The 25,386-nt window shown below is 49.3% G+C and overlaps 1 protein-coding gene across 8 annotated transcripts in view; it reads right to left on the bottom strand.

Annotated features, from left to right (window-relative positions):
- KTN1 (kinectin 1) overlaps positions 1-20,773 on the bottom strand; it is a 76,392-nt gene extending 55,619 nt beyond the window's left edge. For 4 of the 8 annotated variants that reach the window (XM_039381641.1, XM_039381647.1, XM_039381645.1 and 1 more), the window contains exon 1: positions 1,106-1,216. The gene's annotated coding sequence lies outside the window, so the exon portion shown is untranslated. Of the gene's footprint in view, positions 1-1,105; positions 1,217-20,749 lie in introns of those variants that run through there. The other 4 variants (XM_039381646.1, XM_039381650.1, XM_039381642.1 and 1 more) reach the window with 3 other exon arrangements.
- Between the last annotated feature and the right edge of the window lie 4,613 nt (positions 20,774-25,386).

Raw genomic sequence — 25,386 nt, 5'->3', positions numbered from 1 at the left:
CCCCTCCCTGCACTTCCCTCCACTGGAGCAACGGGATCATCTGCTGGATCTGGAGCATGACACTGCAATGATGAGGTTCAGAGCCTCACCAGTTACTGCTCCTGCCCTCCTCCTGCTCATCAGGGTGAAGCAAAGCATGAGCCACATGGACCTTCCCACCCCAAACACTGATCAGAGGCAGGCAGATTCGTCTCTGAAGTCCACACACAAATCCAATTCCTCACACAGAAGTACGGTTAAAAAAAAAAAAGCAAACAAACAAACAAACAAAAAAACAAACAAAACAAAACAACAACCAAAAAAACCAAACAAAACCAAAAACCTGAACCCAAATAAAAGTCTCAGGATGTAATTAGAATTGATTAAGCACACCCAGGAATGGCAAACGAGTTCTCACTATGATGGTCACACACTTATTTGCCATCTCAGCCCAGCAAAGGTATTTAAATCTCACTCTAGGAGGATACCACTGCTGCTGGCTCATATACAGAACAAGACAACATCCTTCACCATCCACACCTTGCCAAAATGTCTTTATAAAGTGGCATCCTTGCCATGGGGTAAATCAGCAGTGTTTTGGCTCACACACAATTTCCAGTTGTCCCCCGACAATCTACAATTACTAAAAATGTTTTGTCATTCCCATTTATACTCCTGTGTTACATTAAAAAGCCATCTAGGAAAAAAACAGAAGCAAACTATAGAGGGAAAGAAGTATTCTATGCCATGCAAAAAGAAACAGGATGAAGAAGCTCATTCTAATAAACCAGAAAAAGCAAATGCTACATTAACTTTAACATACCTTCACATACCAGCTGAACTGCTCCTCAGAATTTAGTTTTACCATCCCTCCCATTCCTGTGAGGAGACACCCTCATGCAAAAAATGCATTTTTCTCCCTGCAAGTGCTGCAGTGGGACTTTTATCACTCACAGCTCCCTCAGAGAAGTCCCCAGGGCAGCTGCTCCAGCTCCCACTCAAACCCACAATCCCAGGCAAGGCACACCCGGCAGGAATTGCACTGCACACCCCCTCACTGCTGCCTACGAGAGGCACAGCCACTTCAGCTACCTTTGAATTTCAAGGCATTTGGTTAAATACTCACCTTTCACTCGTATTTGATTCTTAACCTGCTGCTGGTCACGTTCCTCAGAGCCCAGTGCCCGTGCCAGGCTCCCCCCTTGCAGACACGCTCTCGTCTCATCCATAAATTCAAGAGCTCACAACATCTCTTTAGTCATTCTGAAAAAGGGGAACAAGCCTCATCTGTCCCAGGCCGTGCACAGACTCTGCTACTGTTCCCATCCTGCCTTTAACAAAAGAATTGCACTTTTGTTCCCTAAACAGAGCCCGTGCCACAGAAAAACAGCTATTTCTGAACTCCAGTGCAGTACTGCTGCTTGCACCTGACTTCCCCTGCCTGTTAATGTTGCCCTGGATTTTCTAACACACCTTTTTGCATTTAAATCTCAAGTTTCACCCTGTGCAGATACCACATTTCACGGGATATTCATTCAGTTTAGGTCCAGGGGATTAGCTTACTTGAGAAGACAGAAATAAATTATAGCTCCATCTGGCTAATGAGTCACTCGTAGCTCAGTCCCAGCACATGAAAAGCACGGCTTCTATAAATGCCTGGGTCCCAAAATGCACATAATCTTCAGAGACTTGTGCCTCTTTGAAAAACTAACATTAAAAGGGGGGAATATAGGTACCAAGGTGATTTTTTTTTAAATATTAAGCAGTTTAAGAGATACCACATACGATTTAGCTAAGGCAACAGCTCCTTTAATTGGGATATTTTCCCTGGGATTTTCTCAAGCTGGCAAGCAGACTAAAAGCCCTCGCATCCAACAGTCACTAGGAACACAGCAAGAAGTCCCAGAGCAGTATCTGTATTTAATAAATTCCTCAAATAGATAACACTATTTTTGTTCTCCCTAATCTGCACACAGTTGGGAACACACTCCGTATCAGGCAGCTGCAAAGAGGATCCTCTTGAAAACAGCTTCACTCCCGAGCTCATCCTGCCCCAGAGCTCTTTGGGAGAGGATGCCCAGCAACTTGGGATAGGCAAGGCAATTAAACCCAGCTCTGCCACAGGAAAAATACAAAATTAAGCAAGATGTTTAGCCATTCCATGCCTATTCCTCATCCATACAGCAGGAGCAACCAGCTCTCTGTGACTTGTTCAGGAGTATTAAGTAACTAAAGCCCTGCTGGGCTCAAGCTCTAGGAAGAAGGGGGCTGTCAAAAAAACCTAAGGGCACTTCATTTATCATCAGGACTGGTATAGTATACAAAAAATTGCAGAGTTAGAGCTTAGGTTACTTTAGTTTGGTTTTTCAAGCAGCACTAATGTTACTGAAAAAACAAGATGGGTTCTTCACACCCCAAGACAAGACACAAAAAACAGCAGAGCTGCTGCAATGTGACACAAAGAGGCAGAATTAAACTGGAGCTGTTGGAGCAGGCAGGGATTTCAGATCATCAAATTTGCTCAGTTTGTTATCACTGGGGTAACTTCAGCAGGTGAGACAGCTGGGAATGAAGGAGCCCTTGCAACAACTCGGTGTCCTCAGCCTTCCCAAAAACGTGATGCCCAGAGAACACCAGCAAGGAGCTGACTGCACCTGAGCAGTTTTTAACGCAGGAAAATAGGATATTACACATAAAGCTCACCTGACAACTTCATAAGGAAAATACACAACTTCCAGTAAGATCACACACAATCTTCTCACAGGTCACTTTTAAAATTGCACAGTTTAAAGTCATGCTTGAAGCAACCACCATAAAGCTCAAGGACTAAATGGCCCTGCTAGTTTTGATCCCAATGGCAAAACCAGAGAGAATTATAGAATGGAGTCATGGAAAACCCCGAGTTGGAAAGGACACATAAGGATCAGAGTCCAACTCCTGGCCCTGCACAGGACACCCCAGCAATCCTACCGTGTGCCTGAGAGCATTTTCCAAATACTCCTTGAGCTCTGGCAGCCTTGGGGCCTCTCACTGCCCTGAGGAGCCTGGTCAGTGCCCGACCACCCTCTGGGGGAAAAACCTTTTCCTAATATCCAACCTAAACCTCCCCTGTCACAGCTCCAGCTGTTCCCTTGAGTCCTGTCTCTGGTCACCAGAGTGGAGGAAGTTGCAGACTGGGATGAAATCTCCCCTCAGTCTTCTGCAGCCTCTCCTCATATGGCTTCCCCTCCAGGACTTTCACCACCACTTCCACAGCTCTTTGGTCACTCTTTAATACCTTTATAACCTTAGATTATGGCACACAAAATTGCACACATTACTCAAGGTAAAATTTAAGCTACCTGTTTGTATTCTTTTTGAACTCTACTTCCCTACACAGAGCATAGAAATATAGATATAAAAGTCCTTTCAAACCTAAGACTGGGGGGGGGGGGGGGGAAGCATAACAAACAGCAGTTCAAGCTCAGAGTTTTTCATTTCAATACTTGCCCTGACAGCTTGATTTGTGCAGCCACAGGAGAAAGCTGCAGACACTCAAACACAGCCTGAGCCACTCAGGTATTAAATCTACTCTTCCCGGGAAAGAGACCTGTTCAAGGGAAGCTCAACAGCGCCTGACACCCCCTCCAAACCGCTGACAGCGAGAGGAGAGCGAGACTTGTCAATAAATCTTGCTCTTCACTTTGTTCCGCTGATACAATTAAGCCATTTGCAGAGCACAAGCTCAGTGCTTCGAATACCCTCTAGGTAAATATTTTCCATTCCAAACATGCCGCTGTTTGTACCATCTGTTGGGCTCTGTCTGCTCTCAGTTGCTTGATGTTAGTTAACACAGACAAGCTATTTATTAAATTCCAGAAAGAGTAGCTTTGCTTCAACAAAAGCCTTTACTTTCAGGGTTTTGTGTTTGTTTGTTTGTTTTTAACACAGCTTTAGAGCCAACACCTGATAAAATAGAGCAGCAGTGCTGAGAGCAAGCCGGGAGTGCAATATGGCTACACCACCCTGCCACCACTATCTGACAGATGCCCCTGGTCTTGTCCAGGCACCAGCAGTGGTGAGAGCCCAGGTACCTGCTGCTGTTCCCACCACAGCCCAGCTGTTCAGGCAAGTTCATACATGGCAAGGCAGGGCAGGGATTCACCGAGCGGCAGCTGACACCCTGAAACCACCTGGGCTGCAGGATAGAGCCCAGAACTGGAATTAGCATCAGTGAAAGTGGAACAAGCAACCTCTGAGTTTATCCAGGGATAAAAGCGTGCACACCTGCTGCTGACACAGAGCGAGAGGAACTGTGCTCTGCACTCCTGCCCAGCAGCTCACCCAAATACCCTGAAAATGCACAGACCCAGTTTTTCCTCACACCTGCAACCCACAGGGTTCACCAGAGCATGGGCACAAATACACTGATAGCAGCAATAGTGTGGAAGTGGGACCAGGGCAGTGATTGTCCCCCTGTGCCAGGCACTGCTGAGGCACCTCAAAACCTGGGGTCAGTTTTGGGTCCCTCATGACAAGAAAGACATTGAGGGGCTGGAGTGTGTCCAGAGAAAGGGAAGGGTCTGGAGCAGCAGGAGCAGCTGAGGGGGCTCAGCCTGGAGAAAAGGAGGCTCAGGGGGAACCTTCTGGCTCTGCAACTCCCTGACAAGAGGGGGGAGCCAGGTGGGGGTCAGGCTCTGCTCCCAGGGAACAAGGGGCAGGACAAGAGGAAACTGCCTCAAGTTGCACCAAAGGAGGTTTAGTTTGGACATTAGGAAAAGTTTCTTCATTGAAAAGGTGGTCAGGCATTGGAACTGGCTGCCCAGGGCAGTGGTGGAGTCATCACCTCTGAAGGGATTTAAAAGACACACAGATGTGGCATTTGGGGACATGAGTTAGTGCTGGGGGAATGGCTGGACTCAATCATAAAGGTCTTTTCCAACCTAAATGATTCTGTGATTGTTCAGCACTGGAAAGTCTTAGGAAACCAAAACATTTCCTGCAGTATTTGTGAGGGGATACTATTTGGGATAAAAGCTGGCACGTGTCAGGGCCAGCAGAAAATGTCCTTGGCTCCACCACACTCCAAAAACTGCAAGTTTTTCCCTTAAAACCACCAGCTTCTAACACACCCCCCCCATTATCTCTGAAGTCAGAAGATAAAAAATCTTTACTTTCTTCCAAAGTGCCTGGAAAGGATCAAAGGTTTCTTTCTTCCAGCAGGAGAGGGCTGGGGCAGGACTCTCAGCATTACTCAGCAAGTCTGCACCTTCCCATCCCTATTTCCAAGGAGTCCCTGAGGCTTCCCCGGCTCCTTCCTTCACCTGCTCGTGTACAGACGTGCCCTGCCCACACCACCATGAATTATTTGAGAGGCATTTAAACACCAGAGCAGTGAGCTCAGGCTTTTGGGTCAAGCATTTCCCCTTTCCCTGCCCTCCACGCAAGCAGAGACCAGATCTGACATTTGCTCTTCAACCACCACTCGCTTTTGTGCACAGGGAACTGTGCACTGATACTTCTCAAAATAGGGAGGTAAAAAAAAAATAAAAATCATCACAGAACCTTCTCAAAATAATACTACAAACAAGAGATAAATCTAGCAGATTTGTGGTCAAAGCTGAGTTGAGGTTACCAGTCTGAGCAGCAGCTCCACATGTGTAGTTTTCGAGCATCAAGGGGGTCTCCTGCAACATGAACCCATCCAGCAGCACGAGCCAGGTGCAGATCCAAGCCAGGACTCTTGGAGCACTAAACACACACAACCACACCTCAAGTCTGCTTGTGCCCAGCACCTGGATGTGAGGGAGGAACTGGGCCATGCCTGTGTTGTTATCCCAATCGGTTGTCTGGGCAGTTAACAGAGGTTTGTACAAGCCAAGTTGCTGTGACACCCCATGGCAGCTCGGGTTTATCACACACAAAAGCCATTTACACAAGTTTAAAGCCACTGTGCACCTTAACAAAGGCCTTGGGACAGCTGCTGTGGTCTACTGTATAAACAGACATTCACAGTTCAACCTTCACTTCAGATCCACAGAAAGCCTCAGAGAGAGCAGGTACCATTCCCTGAAGCCAGGGGCAGGTATGATACAACAGCTCTGATGCTGAGCCTGGCTGGGTTTGCTCCAGGGTTTGCCATGGCTCTGTCAGCTCACACAGCATCCTTTCCTAGGATCTGGGGATTTTGGCATTACCATCACAAGTGTTTGCACGTCCTCCACTGGGGTCACAAAGGTGCTCCTCACCCACCTCATCCCCTGCTCCATTTGCTGACATAATCACACGCAGCATCATTCCCAAAGTCAGCTGTGCCAAAACAAGGCCAGGTGAAGGGTCTCAGCTGTGAGGGTTTCAGGGTATCTCACTCTAACATGGCTTAACCCTTTTCTGACGCAGGAGTAAGTTGCATTACCATAAGTATATTCATTCTGAGACTTCTGCACCTACCCCTGCTGTGCTCTATTACTTTAACCCAATTAAAACAAGCCCTACAGCACCCACGTCAGTTATGCATTTGACCACTCTGGTCACAAATGAGGCAGAGCCCCAAATTCCAAGTAAAAAAAAAAAGAAATATTGAGGATCATCTTTTGAGAAAAATCAGGGCTGTTACAGCCCTTTCATCTCCTAACATCCAACTCCAAGCATGGAAGGAAATCCTCCCCTGTGAGGGTGGGGAGGCCCTGGCACAGGTTGCCCAGAGAAGCTCTGGCTGCCCATCCCTGGAAGTACCCAAGGCCAGGTTGGATGGGGTTTGGAGCAACCTGGGATAGTGGAAGGTGTCCCTGCCCATGGCAGGGATTGGAAAGAGATGCTCTTTAAGGTCCCTTCCAACCCAAACCATTCTATGATTCTGTGACTGAGGAAAGCAGGTATGAGCAGTAGCTTCTCAGTGCTCAAATTCCTCTCATACTTCCAAAGCAATGTGCAAAGAGAAAACAGTTGGAATGAAACCTTTTCCCTTTCCCAGTGTAGACAGTAAATATAACTACATAAATATACATTCCTGTATTATGCATTTGTGTTTATCTTTTAAAACAATAAATTTAAAATAAGAGGAGACAGAAACAAAAGAAGAAAAGGCCTCTGGTCCAGCCTTTTTTTTTTTTTTGCCTTAGCAGATTCTGTGAAAGTATGAATGGCATCCCAGTACTGGGAGGCTAATGCTCATTCAAACAAAACAACCCAGGTTTTTATATACAAGAGCTGCAAATAGCCAAGGAAAAGACCTGTGTGTATTATTACATGCCTATGCATCCCTGGAGAGGTAAAATCACCTCCCTGTGCCCCTCCCACAGCCCCACCAATGCTGATTTTTCTCAGGCTGCCTGGCAGGAGCAGCAGCACCGCTGCTCATCCTCACCTGCCTGGGCAGGCACTAGCTGTCCTGGGCTCTGAATCCAGGGTAAAGCAGATATCCTCGGTGCCAGAAGGACAGGAAAACCACAACAGATTGCTAAAGAGGATGGTATGTTGTTTATGGGCTGTGTTTCTGAAGTTTGGACATACCCAAGAAGAAACCCATCTTAATTTATTGCTTGATTCTCCAGATTTCTACTCAACTTTGCCCTCAGCCACACTGGTCAGACAACATTCTAGCCTGCTCACTTGAATTTCTGCAGACACACAAGAAAGTTTTAAACCTACCACTTTATTCTGTGGGTCTCCAGACCGCCTGGGGCTAAAGCTTTCCTCCAAATCTCTCACCAAAGCAGCAGCAACCAAGAAGCAAAAAACACCCAGCCTTGCAGAGTGAGCAAGTCACTCAGAGAGACTTAAGCAGGTCTGTAGAGCTGAATTTATTAACCTTTGTACCCCCACACCCCGAGGGTGCAGAGGCTGCCAAAGCTGTCCCACAGCTGAGCCAGGAACAGCCCAACAGTGTCACACTGGTGCTTTCACCAAGTTTCCACCCACGCTGAACGAGGTCTCACAGGAACTCAGGGAAGGGGGAGCACGTGTGCACGGAGGTGATGGCACAGGAGGAGGACAAGAAACCTCAAAATAAACGAGTTTGGAAAATTTCCCGCAGCAACGTATCACCAAAGTCTTCCTGCAGGAATATATTAAATTCATGGTAAGAATATTGAGCCCAGTTCATATTAGAATTTCTTTCCACTGTAAAAATAAATCAGGCAAAGATATTCTTAGTATGAACGCCATAAAAATTACTTTATCCGGACTTATTTTTACATGTGTATTTAAGGGATGGGAATGGAATTCTTCTGCCAACAAAGACAGGTATTAACCCAAGAGAATCTATTTAGCTTCAGACTCCTTAACCAGACAAGATTTGACTGAAGTATGTGCCCCTGTCCTTTACCCTGTTGCGAAAGGAACAAAAGAAGAGGAAATGACTAACCAAGGCAGCAGCACATTAATATATTTTGGTATGTGGAAAGGGAAAATTGTAGCTGGTATTTTTAACATTCCCACCAGGAGAACGAACTGCCATATGCACACCAGTCACCACAGAGGCTCAGCAGTTCCTGGGAGGGGAAAATAAAAAGGAAAAAAAAAAAAGTGGAATTCTGTCCCGAAGAGGAGTTCTGTGTTTTCCATTTCCCAGCATGAGCTCTGCCAGAATGACAGCCTGGAAAGGAGGCATGGCTGGGGCCAACAGCGATATCTAAGTGATAACAGGTGCACTTTGACTGAATGTAGGGAAAATCCAGCCTGGAGAGGTGTGATGGAGGGAAAAGGTGAGAGTTTCTTGGCGCTCTGCCACCAGCAGACGACCCTGCAAGTCCCATCCCAGCTCTGCTGGGTGCCCTCATCCACAGGCTGATAAGAGACAGGGGAAGAGAAGTGTCTGTGTCCAGGGTGGCATCCGACAAGGCACAGCTCACCCACCTGCCACAGAGTACAACTCCAACCATCCCACACCGTCCCAAGCTCCTCAAATTCCCTGCACGTGCAAAGGGGCCCAGCTGCCAACAAACCAGTGCACCATCATGTCTTTCCCTGCAAATACTTTGCCACTGCACCCACACGAGCCAAGCCACTGGTGTCCCAGTACAACTGGAGCTAACAGCTGGTTTTTAATCCCCATGGGAAGCTCTTTGGGGCAGCCACGGCAACAGGCTTGCTCAGAGCAACAGGGCAGAAGCTTGAAGGACCGGTGTGATAAACCTGAAATTACAGCTTCCAAACCCCTTCCTAAAAGGGATCAAAACCCATCAATCTGGCACCAGCTTGCCAGTCATTTGTGCAGCGGGATGGCACAGCACAAAAGCACTGCTCGCTCAGGAAGAGGAGCTGGATCACTGCCTGCCTGCCCAGCTCCAATTGTTCCCACACTTCATAATTAAGGGCTACAATTCGCCCTTCTTCCAATGCCAAACCCCAAAAGACACGTAACAAAACCAACCGTAATCGCTCAGATCCCTCCCGAGCTCCAACACTGTTGCACGCAAAGAGATACAGAGAAACTGATATTTAATGTTCTTGCAGAGGGATTTGTGCTCAGCCACCCCCTAACACAGCCAGAAGCCTGAAGCTTAAGCAGGTCTTTACCCTGATATCACAAAATGACAACCCTGGTCATTCCACCAACAAGATTTTCCCATTATTTCTGTTCAGTGTGCTGTTTGACACAGTTATACAAAGAGATTGGACCACTGACAAAAAAAAAAAAAAAAACCAGCTTCGTTAACCTCTGGGTGACTCGACAATCCTATTGTTAAACAGCAATGGACAAAAGGAGAAGCCGACAGCAGACGGATGCTCTCATCTATCTGAATTCCTAGAGGAAAATGAGATTGACCTGCGCTGGGAACAAGTTAAAGGAGAGTTGTTAACTCACACAGGGAAATCAAAAATCTTCAGTGACTGTGAATCATATCAAATCTAGGTGCTTTCATGTGGTTTCTTCTCACTACCTGGAGTTTTCAGATATTATTTACTGCACACATTACGTCCAAGCAGTTGAGTGATTTCAGTTGTCTCTAAAGGGAAAACGTGCAATTGCTTCATCAAAATTACTGTAGATGTGGCACAGACGTAGCTAAATGAGAGCATCAGGAAGCAGCAAGTGAAACAAGATTGCTGTACCCCATCATCAGGCTGAGTCTCAGTAATTCTTCAGCTGGAAACGGAGAGAAATAAGCAGGGGAGATTTTTCTCCCTTCTCACCACATACAGTATGATAAAAGAATGGGGGTAAAAAAGCATCCACTAGTTAAACAACCCAAGTTCACAAAGCGATGAAAAATCTTCAAATACGCCAAGGGTTTAAAACTCAGGGGTATGCAGTTAGTTCTCAACCCCAAGACTTTACAAGGGCAGGTTCAGTTTAGGCAGGATGACAGGAGGAATGAGGACCCAACATACAGAAGTCAGAGTTCCTGTAAGTTGACAAAGGCATCATAAATAGAGTCAGCATCAACACGCACAGCACAGCTACCAAACTAGGATTTAGGGAGTGCTGTGAGCCTCCCAGGGTGGAATTGCAGGCTCCTCCTCAGCCTACACAGCTGGGGAAGCACTGCACCAGCACGCCTGCTTTTGCTTTTAATACTCTATACCACAGTGGTGGGTCAGAAAGACATAAAAACCTTGGAAAATCCAGCCAGGCTTGAGCAGGCATTACTTGCCACCCTCCCTCCCTTCCCCTGTGCACGTACAGCTCCAGTGCTCTGAGCTACACCCAAGGAACAGGGGCCGTGCCCAGCAGAGCAGCTTCCTCTGCTCCCACCTTGCAGGGTGGGGCTGAAGCCAGAGGACAATGCTGGCATGGGAACAAATGGGCAGACACGGGCCATGACTGCATTTTGGCTGCACGTCGGGAAAATGCTCTCAATCCTCGATGCAAGGAGGTGCTCGGTGCTGTAATGGTGAATCTGCAGCCTCCTCACAGAGCAGGGGCACCGTGTTTTATTGCACCTGGCCACACTCACCACTGCACTGAGCTGGAGATGAACCAGAGCCCAGGGCTGGAGGGAACACGTTCTAACTGATACAAGAGGCACCTACCGCTCTTTTGCTAGTAGCAATCAATGAGTTTTAATCCATAGTCACATTAGGAACGACACCTCCGAAGAGGGCTGGGTTTTATTTCGACTGTGCATTAAATTTAAAATCATTTGCCAGATTAAAGCATTGTTCACGCTCTATTTATAAACCCTTCGAACTCGGGGGATGTTTAGAGGTGTGCTCAGAACTGAATTTGGAGCTTCTGCTGCTGATGGGCTTCCTACAACACTGATATTTTGACTTTCTGCTCCAGCACAAATTTGTAGCAGTGGAAGGATGATAATTCTCCCATCACCAAGACTTCCACAGTAGATATGAGATAGGTTTGACTGCTCCATAGCAAAGCTGTCCTTCAACATTTATCCTAAAGCATGTTATCATACAGGCACAAAGACAGCACCTCTATATCCAAGCCAGATCCCTCACGCTGGAGAACATGGTGCTGTTAATACTCTTAAGAATAAAGTTTGAGAATGGTTCAGGAACAAAAGAGGCTTTAGAAGCAATCCCTACAACACAAGTTACCCCAGTTCATTTCAAAGCATAAATTGCATCATGAGCTGGAACTTTTAACTCAATTTAAAAAGCACAACACGAAGTTTAAGAAATTGCTGCTGAACTGTGGTCCTTTGCCTGCTGAGACAGGTGAAGTGTTAGGGTCTCTCTCCACTCTGCTTTGAGACATTGCACGTAGCCCATTTATCGAGGGCAGCACTAAGAGCTCACCTCATGATCCATCCAAAACACCTCCTGCACCAAAACAGGGACCTCACTGGCTACAGCTCCACAGAGATACCATCCCTTCATCCTCCACACCAAGGATATGTGCTCCTGAACAGCAGCACCACGCATTCCTCTCCATAAGTTTTCTTTTCACCTTGTTAACCTCTCTGTGCTTCATTGAACAGTCTGCTGAAGCTACTCACAGCTAAAGAAATGATACACAGTTGGAGTCATCTCAGGGTGTCATCACACAGCTCCTTTAGGATTTGGGCAGGCAGCTTAAGAAGGTCACACATATTCAGGAACTAGTGCAGACCTCAAGGCAATATTTTCATTTTGCCTTGAACAGCCAGAGTAGGAGACCAGGCTCCCCTCCAGCACCAGGGAAAAAGCTCCAGCTCCTCCACAAACTTGCTTAATACTTGAACTACACCTGGGCCATGTGGTGAAGGGTTTTTCTTTTACCACCTTCCTCGTGTGGCTGTTGATTTCCCAGGTGAGTGATACTGAGGGTTGCTGCTTCTCTGAGCAGCAGCAGCCCAGAAGACACTGCAACACTCCTTACTAGTCCCAGTTCCACAATCCACTTCAGTCCAGTACAATCCATGCTGTAACCTCAGATACTGCACAATATTGGGAGTTAGATGACATCACACAAGAACCCCCCCAAAAGATGTGTTCAAAGTGCGTCTCTAAGGGTTTCCTGGTCCTTTCCAGTTGTGACCATAAGGACCAGGCTTACAGCAGCTTCCTAAAGGGACTGAAAATGCATATTTGAAGAGTTTTGAGTCAAGTCAATAACCCGTCATCCCAGAGTTCTCCCCCAAAAACGGCCTCCTAACACATGTACGCACCCCTGCCCCAACACACTGAGCTTTACAGATCAGCACAGTGCTGATCTGAGCTTGAGAACATGCCAGGTTGTTAAAAGGCCTAAAAATGCTCAGCCACAGAAACCCAAAGTAATTGAGGTCATTTCTCTCACACTTCTCTGGGTTCTCACTCCCTTTGCTTTGCTGTCCCACAATCTGCTACTCTTTGGCATGCAAGGATTGAACAAACACTTCACTGCAACCACACAGATCTAAACTTTCCTGCCTCCAACTTAAGTTACAACTCAAACTACTACTCCAGTAGCCTGTAATGGGGAGCAGGGATTAAGAAATCCACTTAGAAATAGGTACACCAGACCTGAAGCCAAGAAGTTCTTCTTTTGGCACGTAAACAGCCTGGAAAAAAAGGCAGAAACTTGGGAGATAGAGGGTGGGGGTCTGAAAAGACAGGCTTGTAATGGAAACATCCGACCAAGAATTTTCACAAGCCTTTAAAACTTCTGAAACCCAACCCCTTTGCTGGCACTTCTTACATGCCTCAGACTGCAGACCATGTTATGCAAGCTGTAATTGTGCCTCCACAGCCCTCCCTCCCACCCACGGCGCTCCACACCTCGCCAGATCCATGTGCTTGAAGCACACCAGGGAGGAGGAGGAGTGTACCTGTTCCTCCCACACCTGGCCTGCTGTACTGCCACCTGTGCAGAGAAAGCCTGGCTTTGTTGTACACCTTGAACCAGGCTCTAACCCCTTAAAAGCTGCTTGAAAAAAAAAATAAATCTGGTTTTACATATACACACTAAGCTGTAAAAAGGTTCACTAAATTTAGCACGCAACCCAATCCTGGTGGTAAGTGTGGCACAGGCTGTAGATATGGAAGTGACCTTAGGTGAAGGTAACAAGGGAGAACTGTCAGTATTCCCATTGAGCTGCCGTGGGAAAGCCCAGGGAACCCAATAAAACCCTTTAACACAACCTCCATAAATCCTTCCTGCAGCTTGGTGATTTCCAAGGCTTTGAGGTGCCACCTCTGCCTCTCTTCTGAACAATGCTGCTGATTGTCCATGCTGGGACACACTTGGGAGGAACCTTCTCAGCACACACAGTCCTTCTTAAACTTGGAGAAGTGAAGCTTGATCGACCTCCACCACCACTGCCTTAAATACAAAACCAGAAGCATGAAGAGAAAAAGCAGCACAGTCCTTTATCAGTCCATCACAGCTGGAGCCACACGTGCTGCCAACAGGTATTTAACAAGGCAAAGGTCAGCAGGTGTGACACAGGATAAAGCGTTTACCCATAAACTCCATTTTCTGCCAGTTCCCAGCACCACACCCCTGAGAACCACAGACACTGCCCAGTCCAAGAGGAGGGTGCACCAAATCTCCCAGGAGAACAGGCCCTGGATTAGCTCAGTTGGTTAGAGCACGGTACTAATAACAGCAACATCGTGGAGTTGATCCCCACACGGGTTTAAGAGCTGGACTCGATGATCCTTGTGGGTCCCTTCCAACTCAGAATATTCTGTGATTCCGTGAAGTTAAAGGAGGTACGAAGAGTTCCCTCCTAGCCCTGAGGGAAAGGCTGCTTCCCTAAACTCTGATTGCTTCCCAGATCTGAAAATGCCCTGCGAAATATTCCAAATATCCGTTGGGTCTGAGCTGCTGTAGCCATGGTGATGCTCTCAGGTACACCTGGAGCTGAAGCACAGACTGGCAGAAGAGATGCTGCAACTGGTTTCATGTACCTGTTTGGGGTCCACACACAGCATGGCATTAAGGAAAAGGCAATGCCCACATGAAAGCCAAGCTGGGATGTCCCCATGGAACATAAGCAATGACTGAGGGGACAAAGCAGTATGAAACATCACAGTAGCCTTTTGAACCAGTTTGGGAGGTAGGAAGTAATATCACTTCCTGGGGCCAGGCTTGGCCTCCAACCCACACTGCAGCAGAGACCCTGAAAGGAAGATGCACATGGGAACAGTCTTGTTTGCCCCGGGAAAGTGATTTCATATCATATCACAGAATGGTTTGGGTCAGAAGGGACCTTCAAGACCATCCAGTTCCAACCCCCCTGCCATGGGCAGGGACACCTTCCACTATCCCAGGTTGCTCCAAGCCCCATCCAAACTGGCCTTGGGCACTTCCAGGGATGGGGCAGCCAGAGCTTCTCTGGGCAACCTGTGCCAGGGCCTCACCACCCTCACAGCCAAGAACTTCCTTCTAACATCTAATCTAAATCTCTCCTCTTTCAGTTCAAATCCATTCTCCCTTATCCTATCACTATCACATAGCTCACCCACCAGCTGACTGCCAGGGGGACAGGTCACAGATGGGACCAAGAGAGGGGCACCAGTAGCAGGTCTGCTGGTAACCTCTTGGCATCTTCACCTGCAGGTGCTTGGCTTTCCCTTCTGTACAACGGGAAGGTAAGTTCCATGCAAGAGCCTGGCAATGGCATAGGGCCTGGTGGAGAAAGATTCCCTGTGAGCCAAACGCAAGTCACCAGCTTTAAACACTCCTGCTGCCCAGCACTCCCCACCCGAGGCGTGGGAGCCATTCACTTCCTCCAATAAAATGGACTTTTTTCTTTGTACTTCTTTGAAAAGTATAGACTTTTCAACTTAAAACCTCACAGCAAACAGGCTGAGAAGGAAAAAAAAAAAAAAAAGTAGTTGTGGCCAGTGGTCGGATCAAACCAGTAACAATAAAATTAGGAGCTGACTGATATTACAGGCTCTCTTACCAGTCAGTCACAGTCCGGTCCAATCCTGGCGAGCTCCCTGAAGAGCTGCACCTTGTGCAATAGCTTAGTCATCATCTTCCTTGACAGCCACACACTTGCAAACAGATTACGAGTCCACTCACATTTTCCCATGAAAATTTTCCCCTCCACTCTGCCACAAGCAGGACTGGAGCAGAGTGGTGCCAGCCCAGGGCAGGGAGCTTGTGCCTTGCAGGGAAGGAGATAATGCTTTTATCTCCCAGACTCAACAACTTCCTTCCTGCGGTAGCAAGCAGACAAAAGACACCTCTTCACACCACAGACAGGAATGAGATGTACTAAAATTTGTCACAACCCTGAAATAAAATACCCTGCTTACCGTTTTCAGCCCATACCGGAGGGTGTAAAGCAGAGTTAGGCCAGCATTTCTTCTACGAGAAACTCTTGCAGGGTGGGATTTGGAAGCGAAAGAATAAGGAGCCCAAAATAACTCGGTTTGAGTTTATATTGCTCTGGCAGCCAAACAAAAGCTGATAACACCGGACCGAGGTACTTCCCCCCGGCAGGATGAGAGCTGGATTGTTTTTGGAAGGATTGTGAATCACGGGCACGAATATACCAGGCTTTAAGAGCCTTCAGCACCCACGTAATTCTGAACTCCAGCTTTATTTTCCCCTTGGTCATCCGACACATGCTCGGCAGGCAGGCTGAGAAGGTCAGCTGTTCAATTAATAGGTGCAATCCCAAAACCAGAACTCGTGTTTTGCTGCACAACATCAACACACCTCTTCCCAGAAAGAGCCTTCCCTGATGCTCCATTAGTCATTCAACTGCAACTCGAAGGAAACCAGGATTTTTGCTGTGTTTCCTCAACTTTACAGCATAAAAGGGCTTAAAGATGTTTCCTGCAGCAGGGGAGCTGTTAGAGATGCAGTGGCTGCTCTCCAGCAGAGCAGTGATTTGCAGGATTGCCTGGCTGCAGGCAGATCCAGACAGGGAAGCCAGGAGGGAGGGTGTCCAAAGGGAAAGAGAAAAAAAAACCTGCAAGAAGTGCTGCTTTCTGTGCTTTACCACCACTGAAATCCCTGCACACCTGACAGCAACCACAGCTGTTAATGCCAGAGAGTAACACTATTTATAATAGGGATTATTAGTGCAAGAAAATGAGTAGCTTGCCCACATGACTAATTTACAGACACTTTCTCCAAGTTATAATGCAGCCTAAGTGATGTGTAAGCAAAGATGAGCTTGCATTTGAAAAAGAAAAAATGCTATTCCTCTTAATAACTCTTCTTGGGAAGAAAAGGGGAAGGAATTACTTCTCTTCAAGTTACCCCACAAACCTTACAGCTCCTTCCCCTCTCCTCTCCCTCCCACCCCACACACACTGCACAGCAAAACTCAAGGCCTGAAGCACCTAAACTACTTCTTTGCAGGGTATAGTTGTGAGGAGACAATGTTCTTTATTTGTGTTTGAGTCAGAGAAGAAGCTTTCCAGAGTTATCATGTGCATACCTGCAATAGACACGGTTCCTCTTTTTCCCCGTTTTCTACAGTATCTGAGAGGCTTCAAAAAAAAGAAAACAACCAACCACCTTTAGTTAAATTGGAAGCATTAGAAGGGATCATGAGATTTGCATTCTTTAGCACCTCAGATTATTACAGTTTCCACTGCTGTGGCTTCCCCTTCCAACTCCCCACCAAGCTTCAATTAAAGAATCCTCATATATGAGTGGACTTGGGCATTTCTTGTACCGAGACACTGGAGCATCCAGGCCAACAAGATGCCAAGGCAGCAGAATTGATGCACTCCCAGGAGATCCCAGTTTAATTTTGCTGTATGGAGAGAGGCTGCACCAAGCCTGCCCTCTGCCCAGGACCTATATTTAGGGACTGAGCTGACCCGACAGTGCCCCCGTAAGCTCATTTATCGAGATTCACTTATTCATTCTAATATAATCTAATTAGACTGCAGCAGTCCTGTACACAGGCATGGCAGTGACCACCAGAGGACAAGTTCAAACCCAAGGAACACGGCCCAGGTGCTACTTAGTTCTCACACAGAGGAGGAAAAAAACCCTGCAGAGGAATGACAGGAATTGCAGATGGCTGTGTAATGTCTTCCAGCTTGGAGCAGCACCTGGATCCACTCTGCTTCTCCCCTCCACCAGCTAACAACCAATTCCTTAACTGGAAGAAGCAGCAGCGGAGTCCAGATCAATGCACTTATCGATGAGAGAGCTGCTGCTCCCGCTCTGAAATCACTGCAAATGGGGGCAAAAAAAAGCAGGAATTTGAGTCTCTCAGGCAGTGCCCACGCCAGCAGGCACAGATGTGTTCCCAAACTACAGACCACAGGCATCAGCCTGGAAAAAGCGCCAACAAGTCCACATTGTAAGAAAATACTTTAAAGGCTCCACTCTGGCAAGAAATAGGAAGTTCTCAGAGCTCCCAAGTGCCCCCTCTCCTGCAACCAGCTGCAGTTCAGGCATGCGAACAGGAAGAAGCTTTTACATTTCTAAAAACACAAATAAATACTAGTTTTTTTTAAAAAAAGCCTTCATGTGTTTAATTTGCTTGGACATCTTGTATAACGATGAGAGGAGAAACAGATTCCTAGGAGTCATGGGCTGGTAACTCTCCAATCTATCATCCCCACAGTTTATGCACAGTCATTAACAAGAAGTGATTTGTCTGGGACAGATTTAGTCCAGCAACTCCCTGTCTCGTTAACCTGAAACAATCACCCAAGCAATGTCAAAAAGTTTGAGAGCTTGGTGCAGTGAGCAGCCCCCTCCAAAATATTCATGTTTTTAAAAATAGTCCAATCCTGCTGCTTTGCCAACACAGAGCAGGAAGCTTAAGAGCCAAACACAGATGCATAAAATTCCCTTTATGTTAAAAAGGTTTTGATGAGCAAAGGCAAAAGGTTGTCACTGACAAGGAAATCCTGAGAATATCGATAAGAGAACAACAGGAGGAGACTTAAAGACTTTGACTAGTTTAACCTGTCAAAACAAGGGGTCAAGAGGGGATCTGATTGCTCCCTCTAATTACACCAGGGAGGGAGGGAAAACAATCATTTAAACCAAATGGAAACACTAGAACCAAAAACAAATTGCACAAACAGGCCACTGAGAGGATGGAAATTCAGTGAGACTTTGAGGAGGCTCTCTGACTGCTCTCCCGTGGGATGGGGGCAAAGAATAAACCCATAGAGTTTCATCTTAGAAGTGGTTGTGTTATGAAAGGCACCCACAGCACAGATGGGTGCTGTAAATGGGGAAACTAAACTCGATTAGGGCTCTCTTCTGCTCTCCAGTGCTGCCACAACTTTCAGAGCAGAGGGCAGGAATGAAGAATTACCTCCTCCTGCCACTGCCTCCTGCTTCCTCCCCATCCCTCTGGGACAGCACAGAGGGTATTCACACTATTTACTCCAGCACGTAACTGGGGGATGACCAGGGAACTAAACTTGGGAGCTGAAGCCTCTCAGAGTCAATGGTGAGAGGTGGGTGTCTTGGCAGCAGCAGGGGAAGGGATTAGGAGCAACCAAGTTTGATGCTTAAAATAAAACACATGTCCTCTCCCCCATGTCCTCATGCTTAAGGGTCTCGGGTGTAGATTAAATACAGTTCTGGCCATCACCTCTGAAGTTTACAGGGAATTCCCGTTCCCGAGGAGTTTTGTTAGCCCTGGGGTTACAGTGCCAACATCAAGCAATGATTTGACATTTTTGAGCCATAACCACTTAATCTCCAACAGCAAGAGCGGATGATGCAAACAAAAGCTGTTACACAGTTAATCAAGTAACACCACAGTTTTACACCAGCTTGAGAAAGTCTTTCCCTCTCCTTCAAGGGGTTCAAAAACAAAGTAGTCATCAAGTCTCTAACAGGGGTTTTGTGACAGCAGTGGATAAAGGATCAAATCAAAACCTAATTGTGTTCTTCATATCCTACTGCTGCTACTTCTGAGAGCAGAAATCATCTTCTTGAGACCAGCTAAAAAAGGGAAAAGGGGCGGGGGGGGTAGAAAAAAAAAAAAAGATATTTGGTAATAACTCTACCCAGAGAATGAGTGTTTCTATCCAAACCCCAACCTTTCGCTGCTGCAGTTACACACAAAAGTTATTTTAATCACACTATGCAGAAAGCAGCATCAGCATATGAGGCAAGAGAAAAAATATGTGGTAAAGCGAGTTGCATGGCCTGTTCGCGGGCAGAAATTACAGCGCAGTTATAGGGAAGAGGTCCACGAGGCAGGGAAACAATTCCAGCCCCAGCCAAACTGCAGGACCACAGCAATCCACTGGGATAACAGCAAGGAAGATATCTGAGGGGAGGTGGAACCTGGAAACTGGGTCCCTTCTTAACTTCTGCAGCAATCAGTTCAGACTTCCCAGAGAGGGATTTTTGCCTTGTCATAGGTAAAGAGGCATCAAACAAAACTTTTCAGTTATGTCTACTAAATACCAGTCGTGTTATTGGACAGGGGCAGCAATGCAAAGAGTAAAAAAGGGGGAGAAGAAAAAGATAATTTTAAACAGAAGAGAGCCCCAGCAGGATATCAGCTCTGCTCCTCTTGCACAAAGCAAGAAATGATCTTTGAGGTTTTCGAACAATGACCTCAAAATACACAGCAGAGCCTTTGGTGGGGGTGTGGAAAGAAAGGTTATAAAATGACAAACCTAAGGCACACACGGGTGGATGCACATCACTTGGCACTGCCTAATGCAGAAAAGATGCTACATTCTTCTTAATAACCACCTACTTAAAACACTTCATCCATTGAAATTAGCCGGGTACAAACAAAAGACGTAGCTTTGCCACCTTAACTTTTCTCCCCTTCTCAAGTAACCTGCACACCGGAGGAAGGCAGTAAGCGGTGAGCAAGGGAGAAGAGGTGAGGGGGGAATCAACACCTCCAGGGTTAACACAGCCGCACACAACCCATACCGGGGGCCGGACTAAAGGGCACGCAAAGCCTTGAAAAACAATAAAGCACCCCTGCCGCCACCACCACCACCCATGACGATGGGAAGCAGCATCAAAACCCAGCACAGGCACCCAGACCGCTGTGATGAAGCGCAGTGCTCACCACAGCTCGCATGGCCACCGGGGAGCCGCAGCACCCGCCTCTCGCCGAACCTCACCGGGGGGCTCCCACCGCCACGGGAAACGCCTGCAAGTCACATTTCGGAGGCGGGCGGCGGTGGTGTAGATTTTGGCACGGCGGGCACCCAACGCCGCGGACCGAGCGAACACCGAGGACACGGCGCCTTTCGCCCCCCTCCCCACCGCTCAACTCGGCTCCGCGGAGATGCGCTCGGGAAGCGCCGGAGCCCCTCCCGCCCCCAAAGCCCCCCCGGAGCCCCCCGGCCCCGTGGCAGCGGCTCCTCGCCGGCCCGGCGGCCGCGCCCCGGTTCCCCCCCGGACCCTCCCGGCCGGGCCGCGGCCCCGGGCCCGCCGCGGCCTGTGCCCGCCGCCCCTCGCCGGAGGCCCCGGGCGGGCCCCCCCGGGCGGGACTCACCGAGCCGGCGGCGGGCAGAGCAGGGCAGGGCCGGGCCGCGCCGGGCCGTGTCGGCGGGGACGGAGCGGGCAGGGGATCGGGAGCGGCCGGTGTCGGTGTCTGCGCGGCGCGGGCGGCAGGAAGGGGAGGAGGCGGCCCCGCACGTCCGCCGCGCCCGCGGCCGCCCCCCCGCGCGTTAAAGGCACCGGCACCGCCCGGGGAACCCCCGCGGGGGCACCGCCGGGGCAGGGCGGGGGCCTCCGGCACGGCACAGCCGAGCAGGGGGGCCGAGGGGGTGTCCGCGCCTCTGGGGGAACATCGCCCGGAGCCGGCCCGTGCGCCGCGGGAGAGACCCACGGAGGGCCCCGCGTGGGGGTCCCGCTCGCACAGCTTCCCGTGCGGGGGTCCCTCGAGTGTTCCTGAGGTTCACCCCCACCCAGACATCCCCCCTGCGGGGATCCCCAGGGATCTCCCCAGGCGCTGATAGGGAACACCCACCCTGATCTCCCCATCCAGCCCCCCACTCATGGGCAGGGATCACCCACACAGACCTACCCCAGGCGGGGATCCCACACACACACCCCCACAGTTCCCCATGTGGGGATCCCTCACCTATTCCTGAGGTGTACCCACTCAGATATCCCCCCACAGATCACCCATCCTGACCTCCCACACGCAGGGATCCCCAGGCATCTCCCCATACAGACCCCGTACGTGAACAGGGATCACCCACACAGACCTCTCCCATACGGGGATCCCCAAGGATTTCCTCACCCAGACCTCACCCATGGACAGGGATCACCCATCCAGACATCTCATACACAGGGATACCCAGGAATCTCTTCACCCATCAACAGGGATCACCCACCCAGACGTCCTCCATGCAGGGATTCCATTCCCCCAGAGCTCCCCACGCAGGGATCCTTCACCTGTTCCTGAGGTTCACCCACCCAGACAACTCCCATGTGGAAATCCCCAGGCATCTCCCCACCCAGACCCCCACACACAGACAGGGATCAGCCACCCTGACCCGCACCCATGGACAGGGATCACCCACCCAGACCTCCCCTACATGGGGATCCCCAGGGATTTCCTCACCCAGACCCCACACTGACCAGGAATCACCCACTCTGACCTCCACCAGGCAGGGATCCCCTCATCCAGACCCCCACTCATGGACAGGGATCACCCACCCAGACCTACCCCATGCAGGGATTCCACCACCCCCTCTCTCAGAGCTCCCCTCAGGGGGATCCCTCACCTATTCCAGAGATTCATCCTCCTTGCAGGGATCCCCAGGCATCTCCCCACCCAGCCCCCAGACACAGACAGGGATCACCCGCCCTGACCTCCTCCCCACAGGGATCCCCACCCAGACCCCCACCCATGGACAGAGATCCCCACCCATGGACAGAGATCACCCATCCTGACCTCCCCCACACGGGAATCCCTACATATCTCCCCACCCACGGACAGGGATCACCTACCCAGACCTCCCACACGCAGGAATCCTTCCACCCAGGTTTCCCACACCTATGGCTACATCCAGCCAAACCCCACCCAAGCATGGGAATCACCTCCTGCACAAAGGTATCCCCAGGGATCTCCCCGCCCATGTGTGGGGACCATCCTTCCCAGACCTACCCCATGCAGGGATCCCACTGCCCAGACCCACCACGCACACGATCACCCATCCAGATCCCACCCTCCCTAATTATCCCCCCAGTCCCAGCCAGTTTCCACCACATCCCTTTCTACCCCCTTTCCCAGAGCTGGCAGGGTGGGCAGGCATGAGGACCCCACGGGCCCAAGGCAAGCAGGCACAACATACCCCAAGTTCTCCCCCAGGACGTGAAGGACACCAGGACACCTCCTCATGACCAGAAACAGGGATTGTCCCTCAGTTTCCCTTAAATGCCTTAAAACTGTTTGGATCTGCAGCATGGAGCAGCCCTGCCCACAGCACAGATGGACCAGGGGCACATTTAGTGACATCCCACCAGCCTGTGGAGTCTGCAGGGGTGTAGATTAACCAGAGTTTTTCAGCTCTGACTTCTTAAAGCTCCGACTTCTTCTTCCCTCTGACATGGATCCTTCCCAAAGTGCTCACAGGGCAGATTGCTTTCTCCTGCCTGAGCCCAGTGGCTGACCACGGATCTGTGGGTATCCACGGGGATGGAAACTGATGCTCTGTCACACAGTTACTTGGGGACAACAAAACAGCACAAGAAGCCACCGAGGGCACCCGTCCAGCTCCATCGCTGGGCCACTGACATTAACCCTCAGCTTCCCAGGGTCCCAAACATTCATGGGAAAAAACAAACTGCTGCACACGAGAAAATTCACCATTTTTGGCAGCAGGAGTGGGGACAAGGATGGCCGAGGCAGTGGTGGGTGCGGGTCACTGCTGATGCTGGTCAGAACCAGCATCCCAAGCCCGGCTGTGGTATCCACAGTGGCTGGTTGCAGCTGGCAAAAGGGAGTTATCCCAGCACAGCAGGAAGGCTGACATCACCCCAGGGCTTTGCACACACCCTCCTGTCATTTCTTCAGACCTCTGGCAATGAAGAGCCTGGTTTGACTTCCAGGCCCTGTCGCTCGGAGCAAACCATTCGTTTATTGGTCCCAACACATCTCTGAGAAATCAACCGCTCCGCAGCATTCCGTATCCAACGAGGATTTGCATGGAGCTGAGGGAAGAGCTCACCATTCCCCTCTTCTCCAGCCACGTGTGTCACCCAGCTGCAGGCCACCTCCGCTTTTCCAAACTCTCCAGAGCAAACAAAGGCAGCGGTGCAAGGCGGATGCTGGCGGAAGCTGTGCCTTTGCAAGGGAGGCGAAGCGGGCCCGGAGGCGAGGCCTGGCTGGCGGGGTGGCCACAGGAATGTGGAGACAGACACTTGGAATGCGTGACCGGCCATCAGCTGGCAAGGCAGCGTTTTGCTGCTTCATCCCAGAGCTTCCCTGGCTCAGCACATCCTGGCTGGACAGTCCACTCTTGCAGGAGCGCTGCTGAGGGCAGCACATGAGCCAGGCAAAGGAAGCATCCCTGCCCTGCGCTTCCCAGGGGCAAATTTAAGGCCAAATCTTGCTTATATTGACCATTTTGGTAGTGGTTGTGACAGGACTTGGCAGAAGCAGATTTTGCTGATGTTTAATTGCTTTTGTCCACAGCAGTTTTCCAGATGGCGTCAGAACCAACTCACTGCTTCCAGGAGTGGGAACAGATTTGCTGCCCCAGAGAGAGCGCATGAGGGTCCTGCCAACAGAGAGAGAAAAACTGGAGCCAAGAGCCAGGGAAGGGCATAGGATGGACAGGGTTGCCCCTCCTGCCAGGAGCTGAGCTGCAATGGGAGAGCAGAGAGTATAAATCCAGCTGCTACAGCTACAGAAGGGGCAGGATCTGATCCCTTTTCCTGGTGACCAGTGACAGGACCCAAGGGAATGACAGGACGCTGTGTCAGGGGAGGTTTAGGCTGGATATTGGGAAGATGTTCTTCCCCCAGAGGGTGGTTGGCACTGAACAGGCTCCCCAGGGCAGTGGGCACGGCCCCAAGGCTGACAGAGCTCGAGGAATGTTTGGACAAAGCTCTGAGGGACAGGGTGGTATTGCTGGGGTGTCTGTACAGGGCCAGGAGTTGGACTCGATGATCCTTGTGGGTGCCTTCCAACTCAGGATATTCTATGACGCAGCAGAACTTTCCTCACTTCCCTCTTCCAGAAGTTGGAATCGATTTCCCTGCTGGATGGTCACTGTTGGCTCTGAGGGGTTTCAGCTGAGAACACACCGCTTCCCACCAGCTCAGAAATCTCTGGTCCTTCGCATCTTGCACATTTGCCACAACATCACAGCACAAAGCACAACACAAGGACCTGAAAATGCTTTTAAATCCCACATCAGGTACCATTACCCAATACTTACTTAAGGCAACAAACTATCTCAATTATGTGGACTGAGAAACCTGCTGGAAAGCCTCACCAGAGAGCCACAGCCGTGCCAACCAGCCAGGCAGGCTAATGGTGCTGAATATCCCGACTGCAGGGAGGGAATAATGCAAACAGCCACTGGAATCCCAGTCACATTAGGCAGCCACTCGTGGGGAAAAAGAAAAGGTTTTAAAATGCTGCAGGAGCCCCATTAGTTCTGTCAGGAATTTTGCTTTCTCAGATCACAGGGAAAAAGCCTTCAGATCTGCAGATTCAGAGGAAGCTGGAGAGAAAGGCAAGTTATGCCTGAGTGGGGCTGTAATTCGTGGGGGTTGATTACTGTTAATTTAGCATTTTATATAAGAATGTGAGAGATCCTTATCAATGCCAGAAACAAACACCCTACAAGTTTCAACACCTCACTGATTGCAGCTAGGAAAGAAAAAAAAAGGCCAAATGCTGGATTTTTCTCGAAAAAAAAAAAAAGCTCAAACCAAATGCTGGATTTTCTCTCTGTCTCTTTTTATCTGCATAAAAATTTTTTATACTATTTATAAGCACCAATTCCTACAATTGACAGGAAGTGGAAATTAATAGATTATACGCACACGCGCCAAAAAAACATTTCAACTGCTGCTAAAGAAAGTCACAAAAAACAACTACAATTTTCTTTTTTGGAGTAGTAAACGAGGAGTAACTCCACTGTGGAAACTTGAGCTACGTGGAAAAA

Source organism: Pipra filicauda, unplaced genomic scaffold (genome assembly GCF_003945595.2).
Source record: "Pipra filicauda isolate LSUMZ 115617 unplaced genomic scaffold, ASM394559v2 scaffold235_size1210477_pilon, whole genome shotgun sequence".
NCBI classification, from domain to species: Eukaryota; Metazoa; Chordata; class Aves; order Passeriformes; family Pipridae; genus Pipra; species Pipra filicauda.
Note: the sequence above shows the minus strand (reverse complement) of the source record. Positions and strands in the feature narration are given on the sequence as shown.